The sequence below is a fragment of the Phyllobates terribilis genome, unplaced genomic scaffold (assembly GCF_046119375.1).
Source record: "Phyllobates terribilis strain yellow unplaced genomic scaffold, ASM4611937v1 Scaffold_1__5_contigs__length_1240528914, whole genome shotgun sequence".
In the NCBI taxonomy this organism is placed as follows: Eukaryota; Metazoa; Chordata; class Amphibia; order Anura; family Dendrobatidae; genus Phyllobates; species Phyllobates terribilis.
This window is the reverse complement of record NW_027362761.1, coordinates 97,903,070-97,912,495: the sequence shown is the minus strand read 5'-3', so window position 1 is coordinate 97,912,495 and position 9,426 is coordinate 97,903,070. Positions and strand designations below refer to the sequence as shown.

At 52.4% G+C, this 9,426-nt stretch overlaps 1 protein-coding gene across 1 annotated transcript in view; it reads left to right on the top strand.

Moving 5' to 3' along the window:
- The first annotated feature begins 627 nt into the window (after window positions 1-627).
- LOC141165943 (prostaglandin reductase 1-like) overlaps window positions 628-9,426 on the top strand; it is a 191,530-nt gene continuing 182,731 nt past the window's right edge. The window contains exon 1 of the mRNA XM_073652063.1: window positions 628-657. The gene's annotated coding sequence lies outside the window, so the exon portion shown is untranslated. The remainder of the gene's footprint in view (window positions 658-9,426) is intronic.

The window sequence follows — 9,426 nt, the reverse complement described above, 5'->3', positions numbered from 1 at the left end:
GATTCAGAAATGCTTCCAGGGGTCTTCCACATGCTGTTTCCATGTCATTTGAGCACTGTTCCCATCGATTTGAGCAATTTTTAGGCCCTCTGCAGTCCGCCGGGGGGAGCCGCCTGAAAAATGCTTGAGTTTCCCATAGACTTACATTGGGCTCGTTGCTCGGGTCGAGCACCCGAGTATTCCAATGTGCTCGACCCGAGCATCGAGCACCCGAGCATTTTAGTGCTCGCCCATCAATAATGGGTACAATTTAACCTTAACTGCTACCTAACTTTACTACTTGCACACAATTTGACTTACAGTAACAATATATCCTTTGTATGATCAGAATAGATTTAAGTAAACATTACAGTCAGGTAATTTTTTGCATTATTTTCTATTGCATGTACATTTTGTATGGTTTTGGAGATGAAGGGAGGGTATCCTGCAGCTTAAAAAGTTGTTGTGATAGAGAAAACCTGGGGTCACTTTTGGATTCAGAAGCCAAAACTTAGTCAAAAAGAAGTGTCAGATCTAATTCAACGGAAATTGTGTTCGCTAAGGCAATATAAAGATTTTTCTACGATTTGAAATAAATCATTTCCTTAGGTTATGTTCCTTCCAACTTTACAAAAAGTTTCAAAGTTTACTTTCAAGGTCAATGGCACTGCGTGTCGGGTAAGAATGAGACTTTTTTCATAGTTCTGCTGCTCTGAGTTCATAGTATATAACTGCATGGAAGTTAAATATTTACTAATACATATAATAGTAAATGCATTAGTAAATATTATATATAATATATTATATTGCTATTTACATTTTATATAACCTTCAGGTGCACTAGACATTGTCAGTGATTTAAAACTATTCACACTATTTTATCTTACCTGTGACTGAAAGAGTGTTATTTAAGAAAATTCCTTCCTTGTCCCACCACCCCATTATGTTTCTGAACAAAACAGCCAGATGATTGAAAAGGAGGGGGAGGGGAGTCAAGATCAAGCGCATGGTTTGTTCACGTGCATAAGGAACTAGTTTCAGACTAGTCAGTATTTCACAGGATCCTGAAATCTCTATTCACGTAAGTCACCCACTATCTGGGTATTAGATAACTAATTGTTTATCTCTTAGTAATACTTTATAGTATAAGTACCTTAGTGAAGTTGACGCGCCCCTGGGCCTGTGTCGCGCTGCGTTGCGCACGCGGGAGCTTACCCGGAGCCGGATCTGTTGAGGGTTGTAGTCTCGTGGCGGTGACCCGGTCCGTGCCCAGGGAGTCAAACTGAGCGGCAATGTATCAGCGGTAGATGTTGGACGACTACGCCACCCGTTGAGTACAGCTAAGGAGCTGCTGCTGCAGGGCAGACCGCTGAGGCCGGTGGTAGGATTGTGCAGCGTGATAGTATAACCCCCAACGGGAGGGGTATGGCCTCAGGGCAGCCGACGTGGATGATGGGGGTAGCAGGAACCACTCGGAGACGGTACGGTGTAGTTCAGGGTCTTTACTGGTGACAAAGATAGACCCTCCCGGAGTACTGGCTAGCGATTGGGGCCTGGTCAGTCCTTGAGCAGATGGGATCTCCCCTGGCCAGGCGGAGTTGTAGGCCTCTCAAACTAACTGTACTCTTCTGGCTACCTTGCTAGAGGCGGGTATAAGTAGCCCACGTCCCTCAGTGTACCGTGTGGTGCTCACCCGTATGGCCGGTGACTCGGGGCCTTCTAGTAGCTTCCGCTCCACGACGGCGGTGCTGGTCCCATGCGTGTGACCGTGCCTTCGGGTTTCTTGGCCAGAGGACCTGGAATCCCCTGCCTGACGGATTCTGCTGCTGGGTAGGAGTTAGTCCCCACAGCCTCGGACTCCGGGTCCGGTAAGAAATCTTCTCAGTCAGGGCGAGCTCTGCAGCTGCCAGCCCCTGACTCTTTGTAACACTGCTCCCACAGAGCTCCTGATGTTCTGTTCCTATATTTGCTTCTTTTCTCTGTCTCTACTTCTTCTCTACTCACTAACCCTGCCTCAGCCCTAGGTTTATATAGGGGAAGTTCTTCCCCTCCCAGGACTGGGCAGGAGGTGTGGCATGCATAGGATCCCTGACCAAGAGACCTCCCACCTGCTCTCAGACGTAATATCTCTATCACTGTGGCAACCAGACCCCTGGGGTGTCACATTCCCCCCTAGTGAACTTTAGTACTCCGGGACTAAACATATTTTTAGAAAAAACATAACAAGGTATAAACAATAATAATACAATAAGAAAAACACATAAAGATGGTTACGGCGTGTCCGCAACCGGGTGCAGTTTTGAAGAAAACAAAGGTGTCCATTTCACCAAAACAGGGAGACGTAACCAGGTAGGGGTCTGTCCTGCCCCGAGTCCTTATCAGTCTTTTAGTCCATCCTGGGTTACGCTCCAACTAATTGTACAAGGATTCCCGGTAAATCCACCAAGGACTCCTAAAAATAACTAGAAACACATAATTATTTACAAGCAACAAGAAAAACAGGTAACCATAAATAAAACAACTTATACACTTCAAATCCTCCATCGTGCGGGTAACTGGCCTCTAGTGGCCCTAGTGGACCTACCGACCTGACTGTCTAGCCCCGAACTACAGGGTGTAGGAACTGTCAAGGGTAAACTGGGCAGCTGTCCACGGGCCCTTTGGCTCACTAGAGGCATGGCAGGTTCACTATAAGCAGAGGGTTGATCCTCCTGGTCTGCTGGTGTGGGGTCTTCTGCCTCCTGGACCGGCTGTTCTTCCAGCTCTAGCTGTTGCTCCGTAGGTGCTTGGGATGCTGGTTGGAGGAAGGTGAGTACGGGTACCACAACTGCGCCATTGACTTGAGTCCAAGACCGAGGGAAGTCTCCGAGCACAGTACTAACCATATCTTCCCTTTCCTCTACGGGTCGAGGGTCTTCTTGTTCCTCTTCAGGGTTCCATAGCTGTTCGGGACACTTCTTCAGGTGATCCCGGGATACAATGGTTGTGGTTTCCCCTCCGTCTTTACTGATGGTACAGACCTTTGGGTTGTCATGGCTTGAGGGCAGTACGATGTACGGGTCCTTCTCCCACTGGTCGTCCAACTTGTGGAGCCGCCTTTTCCTCTTCAAGACCTGCTCTCCGGGTACCAGGGGAACAGCGGGAGCACACTGGTTGTAAGTTTTCTCTTGTCTTTCCCTAGCTTGACTGAGACTTCGCTCCACGCTCTCCTGTACTTTCCGGTACTGCTGCTGCCTCTCTGTGTCCCAGTCTGCTTCTGGTGAAGTGTCCTCGGGTGTCAGGACTCCCATCTCCAGGTCAACAGGTAGCTTCCCAGGTCTTGCCCTCATCAGGTAAGCCGGGGTACAGTTGGTGGAACCTACCGGGATGTGGTTGTATAGGTCCACTAGGTCGGGCAGCCTCTCAGGCCACAGACTGCGTTCTTCCAGGGGCAATGTTTTCAGAAGATCTATCACCACCTGGTTCATTTTCTCACAAAGTCCATTAGTTTGCGGATGATAGGGTGTCGTCCTTATCTTCCGGCAGCCATACAGAGTGCAGAATTCTTGGAAGACCTCCGCTTCAAAGGCAGGTCCCTGGTCTGTCAACACTTGGTCCGGGTACCCGTGTGGATGGCAGAAATGCTGCTGGAAGGCTCTAGCTGCTGTTCGAGCTGTTAAGTCCTTGACGGGGACGACAACCAAGAACCGGGAGTAGTGATCCACGATGGTTAGTGCGTAGACGAAGCCACTTCTGCTTGGGGTCAGTTTTACATGATCCAAGGCTACCAGTTCCAACGGCTGCCGGGTGACGATGGACTGCAGGGGAGTCTTCTGGCTGGCACGGTCCTTCCTCCTCAGGTTGCACGGGCCACAGTCTCTGCACCACCTCTCGATGGTTCCCCTCATGCCTACCCAATGGAACCGCCCGCGCAGCAGGAACTCCAGCTTCTTCCATCCGAAATGCCCAGCTCCATCGTGGTATGCCTCCATCACCATGGCTGCGTCTCGTCGTGGCACCACTACTTGCCAGATTAGTTCATGCGTCCGGGAGTTAACCATCCTGCGGCACAACTTCCCCTTGTAAAGGAACAGTCTACTCTTTTCTGCCCACAGTTGCTTGGCTTCCTCCGGAGCGTCTGGGTCAAGGCGAGCCTCTGGCCGAGTCAGCATCTCCTTCACCAGCCGGACGGCAGGGTCACTGTCTTGCGTTTCCGCCCAGTTGTAGTGAGGTAAGGGGTTAAGCGTAGCGCCTTGCTTACTCCTTACCCGATGGGAATACTGGATAGTACCATGACGGTGAAACGCGGGGAGTTCGACTTCTTCCAGTCCCTCTGGATCTTCTCCTACGTCCGGTAGGTTTGGCATCCTGGACAGGGCGTCCGCGTTGGTATTGGAGCGTCCTGCCCGGTATTTGATGGTGAACTCGTAGTTGGACAGGCGGGCCATCCATCTCTGCTCTAGGGCACCGAGTCTTGCCGTGTCCAGGTGTGTCAACGGGTTGTTATCCGTGTACGCGACGAACCGGGAAGAAGCGAGGTAGTGCTTAAAGCGTTCGGTGACTGCCCACACCACTGCCAGGAACTCTAGCTTAAATGAGCTGTAATTCTCAGGGTTTCTTTCGGTGGGTCGCAGTTTTCGGCTGGTGTAAGCGATTACTCGCTCTTTCCCCTGCTGGATCTGGGACAGCACGGCTCCTAGCCCGATGTTACTTGCGTCGGTGTAGAGGATAAAGGGCTGGCTGTAATCCGGGTACGCCAGGATTTCATCCCCCGTGAGGGCCATCTTCAGCTGGCGGAAGGACTCTTCTTCCAACTTCTCCCATCTGAAGGGCGGCTTCTGGTTCTTGGCCTTCCGGGACTGGCCTATCAGGAGGTCCTGCATAGGAGCTGCCTTTTTGGTGAAACCGGGGATGAACCTGCGGTAGTAGCCTACCAACCCGAGGAACTGCCGCACTTCCTTTACACTGGAGGGACTTGGCCATTCCTTAATTGCGGTGATCTTATCAGGGTCGGGAGCCACTCCGTCAGCGCTCACCACGTGTCCCAGGTACTGCACCTTTGGTTTCAGGAGGTGACACTTGGAGGGTTTCACCTTTAGGCCGTAGCTTGCCAGAGCTTCGAACACTTCCGCCAGGTGTTTCAGGTGGTCCTCATAAGTCTTAGAATATACGATGACATCGTCCAGGTACAACAGGACCGTCTCGAAGTTTCTGTGGCCCACACAGCACTCCATTAATCGTTGGAAGGTTCCTGGTGCGTTGCAGAGTCCGAACGGCATACAGGTAAACTCGCTAAGTCCCATCGGGGTGGTGAATGCGGTCTTCTCCCGGTCCGCCTCTGCTACAGGAACCTGCCAGTACCCACTAGTGAGATCCAAGGTAGAGAAGAAGTTAGCAGATCTTAAAGCAGCCAAAGACTCCTCTATCCTTGGTAAGGGGTACGCATCCTTGTGTGTGATACGGTTGATTTTCCGGTAATCTACACACATCCTCATGGTGTTGTCTTTCTTTTTGACTAAGACTAGTGGAGCTGCCCAGGGGCTACAGCTATCCCTGATCACCCCAGCCTCCTTCATGTCTCTAAGCATCCCCTTGGCGTGTTGGTAGTGTGCAGGGGGTACGGGTCGATACCTCTCTTTTATGGGAGGATGGTCTCCCGTGGGGATGTGGTGTTCTACCCCCTTGACTCGCCCGAAGTCTAACGGGTGTTTACTAAACACTCTCTCGTACTCTTGAACCACCCGATAGACTCCCTGTTTCTGGTGTGAGGGAGTGGAGTCAGTACCCAAATGTAGTTGCTGACACCAGTCCTCCATTGTTTTCTTAGAGCCGTTACCTTCCTCCGGGTGAGATGGAGGCAAGGGTTCCACAGATTGTATAGCATTTTGGTTAATGGTATATAATTTGGCTAGCGAGGCATACCGGGGCAGGTACACTTCCCTCTTCCCGATATTGATTATGCGAACGGGCACCCTCCCATGGCGTACATTAACCACCCCCCGTGCTGTCAAGATGGTGGGCCTACTGTCTGAGTAAACTGGTTCTACCATTGCCTGGTAATCTCTACCTCTCAGACCAATAGCTGCCCGGCACCAAATCATCATTTCACTTTTTGGGGGCATGGCAATAGGGAAAGGGTCACACATTCTCACACTACCAATCTCACCGCCGGAGAGTTCCACCTGTTGCCGTCGCATCAGTGCCCGGATCTCTTTTTGGAGCACTCGCTGCTCGCCGGAGCTGGCGTTCTTGGCAACCTGCTGTAAAAGGAAAATCACCTCTGCAAGACAATTTTCAATTACATTAGTTCCTAGAGTTATCTTTGGGTGACTCTCGTGTTTGTCAATGTCTACAATGATCAGTCCCTGTGCTGCCAGTTCGACTCTACCGATTTTAATGGTCACCTCTTTAAATCCAATCTGTGGCACGGGCTGACCATTGCTGGCGATGATACTCAAGTCGTCGTCAGGGTAGCGGGTGATATCCGAGTCATTCCAGTACTGCTTGAAGAGCACGTACGGGATGGTGGTGACCTGTGACCCGGTGTCCAGTAGGGCACTCATAGGAATGCCATCCAGTACCACGGGTAAGACTGGACGTCCTCCCACATATTTGTCGCGCCAGTTCGATGGGCCTGGTGATCTTTTTCCTGGGGGTTGGCCCTCTACCCCAGGTTGTGCCAGTTTAAAGGACAGTACCTTGCCATATGTCCGGGTTGATTGCAGCGGCGGCAGATGGGTCGTCCGTCCTCGTTGCATCGGTCGCTGGGTCTCCCTCTGGCCGGTGGGGTCCTCCTTGGTCGACGCCACGGGATGTCCTCCGGTCCGGATGCCAGCTGGATCTTCCCTGGAGTGGAAACCTGTAAAGACTGCACAGTTCGGGTTAGCGCAGCAACGCTTTTAGCTAGCTCTTGGACCTGATGGTGCAGGTCTGGAGCCGGGTCATTGTTCAAAGCCTGCGCATCAGCTCCCACAGGCCCTGCCGACAAGGGTGCCGCCTCCTGGTGGTAAGTGGTAGTGGGGCGTCTGTGGGTCACAACGCCACCTGGTGCCGGTTCTCGGAGCACCCGGATGGCTCTGTCCTTGAACTGTGCAAATCCCAGATGAGGGTCCTGTAAGGCCATTGCCCGCAACTGGGTTCGGTGGGCATTGCAATATAAACCCTCTATAAATTGTTCAGTCAACAGCCTGTCCTCGTCTCCCACGCCGTCAGGGTCGGTCTGCTTAATGGCTCTCAGGGCCTCTTGTAGGTTCAGGGCATAGTCCCTTATACTCTCGCATGCTCGCTGCTTGCACCCGTAGAATCTAAGCTTGATCTCGGCTGAGGTGCGGGTATCAAAGGTGTCCTTCAGCCGGGTTAGTATCCCTGCGACAGTCCTCCCCCCAGGTGGCCAGGACTTTACCTCCCTTCGGGCTGCCCCAGTTAATTGGGCCACCAGGATGCTCACTTTTTGCTCTTCTGTGAGGGGGTACACCTGGAAGAGGCTATCCAGCTTTTCTCTAAAGTCATGCAGGGTATGTGACTCCCCTGAGTACTGGGGTAGCCAGGCCGCTCCCGGGATATAGGGCATGGTGAAAGGCATGACTGCAGCAGCGGTGGCGCTGGCGGGGGTTGAGGCAGTGAAGCTCTCCTCCGTATCCGACATCCTCCTCCCCCCTAGTGGACCGTGGCCTACCTTGCGATGATCCTCTTCCGTAGGCCGCGGCTCCGCAGTAGATCGTCAGAGTTGAGGACCTTCCGTCGCGCTCCTGTGACGTCGGCGTCTGCTGGGCTCCTTCCAGGACCTTACGCGACGTCCGGACGTGAGGCGGGGCTTCAGTTCTCGCGCGCTTTCGGAGTCCACGCCCCTCTTCTTCCCGCGCGACGTCTTCAAGATGGCGTCCAACGGCGGGAAAACTCCACGGAAGGCGGGAAGAAGGCTGAAAATGGCGCCGGATGGCGGGAATCTTCACCGATGGCGGGAAGAAGGCTGAAGATGGCGCCGGATGGCGGGAATCTTCACCACAGGTAAGTTTGAACAGTCTTTTTCAGGCACGCAGTACCCGGTGGTTGCGGGCACGAAATCCTGCCGACTACGCCAAAAGTTGACGCGCCCCTGGGCCTGTGTCGCGCTGCGTTGCGCACGCGGGAGCTTACCCGGAGCCGGATCTGTTGAGGGTTGTAGTCTCGTGGCGGTGACCCGGTCCGTGCCCAGGGAGTCAAACTGAGCGGCGATGTATCAGCGGTAGATGTTGGACGACTACGCCACCCGTTGAGTACAGCTAAGGAGCTGCTGCTGCAGGGCAGACCGCTGAGGCCGGTGGTAGGATTGTGCAGCGTGATAGTATAACCCCCAACGGGAGGGGTATGGCCTCAGGGCAGCCGACGTGGATGATGGGGGTAGCAGGAACCACTCGGAGACGGTACGGTGTAGTTCAGGGTCTTTACTGGTGACAAAGATAGACCCTCCCCGAGTACTGGCTAGCGATTGGGGCCTGGTCAGTCCTTGAGCAGATGGGATCTCCCCTGGCCAGGCGGAGTTGTAGGCCTCTCAAACTAACTGTACTCTTCTGGCTACCTTGCTAGAGGTGGGTATAAGTAGCCCACGTCCCTCAGTGTACCGTGTGGTGCTCACCCGTATGGCCGGTGACTCGGGGCCTTCTATTAGCTTCCGCTCCACGACGGCGGTGCTGGTCCCATGCGTGTGACCGTGCCTTCGGGTTTCTTGGCCAGAGGACCTGGAATCCCCTGCCTGACGGATTCTGCTGCTGGGTAGGAGTTAGTCCCCACAGCCTCGGACTCCGGGTCCGGTAAGAAATCTTCTCAGTCAGGGCGAGCTCTGCAGCTGCCAGCCCCTGACTCCTTGTAACACTGCTCCCACAGAGCTCCTGATGTTCTGTTCCTATATTTGCTTCTTTTCTCTGTCTCTACTTCTTCTCTACTCACTAACCCTGCCTCAGCCCTAGGTTTATATAGGGGAAGTTCTTCCCCTCCCAGGACTGGGCAGGAGGTGTGGCATGCACAGGATCCCTGACCAAGAGACCTCCCACCTGCTCTCAGACGTAATATCTCTATCACTGTGGCAACCAGACCCCTGGGGTGTCACATATCCTCTTTATTATCTGCATTATGAATTGCCATCTGTTAATGATGTAATGGTTCTAATGATAGGTTTTCTAGGGGGCTTATAATATTAATACACTTGTACAGGGGCCTTATATGAAACAGGGCATGTGCTGGAAGAATAGGATTGGCTACTGAGAGTTTGTATAGGATATTCATGTAGGACATTGTACCAAGTTTTAATATTTAATTTAATCTTTTGCACATCTATAGAGTAATCTCGCATTATAAGGTTCTTTGCACAGGGATGTAATTCAATGCTATGTATGTAGTGCTAAGTATGTTGTCTGATGCCATCCTTTCCACACAACTTACTGTAGAATAGACATTCTTGATCTCTGAAGAAAGGATGTGATCTTGCCCGTG